Genomic DNA, 1008 nt, shown 5'->3' with positions numbered 1-1008 from the left:
ATGTATTCATACATCATACATATACAAGAATATTTATATATATATAGTTATATATATTATATATATATATATATATATATTTACAATATATATTATATATATATATAATATATATATATAAATAGAGAAAATAATAAATATATTGTATAAAAAAAAAAAAAAATAAAAAAATATATTTATATATATATATATATATATATATCTTAAATTATATACAATTTATATGTTCACTCACTACATGCTCACACAAACACACATAAACACACACACACACACTCAAACACACAAAGGCAATTGCATACAACACACACACACACACACGAACACACACACACATACAGACGCACACACACATACACACACATACACATATATGTGTGTATATATATATGTATGTATGTATATACACACAGAGACACACACGTATATATGTATATATATATATATATATATATATATATATGCGAGGGGAAAAAATATATATATATATATACAATATATATATATTACATATATATACATATATACATACATATATATATATATGTATTAATATGTTTATTTTGGTAATATAATGGTATTTATATAGTATAATTTGCATATATATATATATATATATATATGTATATAATGCATATGTATATATATATATATATAATATATTATATATATATATATATATACATACAAATATATATATAATATATTTATATATATATATATATATATAATATATATATACTGTATTTACACATACATACACACACACAACACACACACACACACAATATATATATATATATATATATATATATATATATATAATTTATATATATATATATATATATATATATATATATATGTATTATATATATATATATATATATATATATATATATATATATATGCATATATATATACATATACAATATATATATGTATATATATATATATATATATATATATATATATATATATATATATTTATATATATATATATATATATAT

This window comes from Penaeus japonicus, unplaced genomic scaffold (assembly GCF_977035675.1).
Source record: "Penaeus japonicus unplaced genomic scaffold, GWHDUDI00000001_assembly GWHDUDI00000022, whole genome shotgun sequence".
Classification (NCBI taxonomy): Eukaryota; Metazoa; Arthropoda; class Malacostraca; order Decapoda; family Penaeidae; genus Penaeus; species Penaeus japonicus.
Note: the sequence above shows the minus strand (reverse complement) of the source record.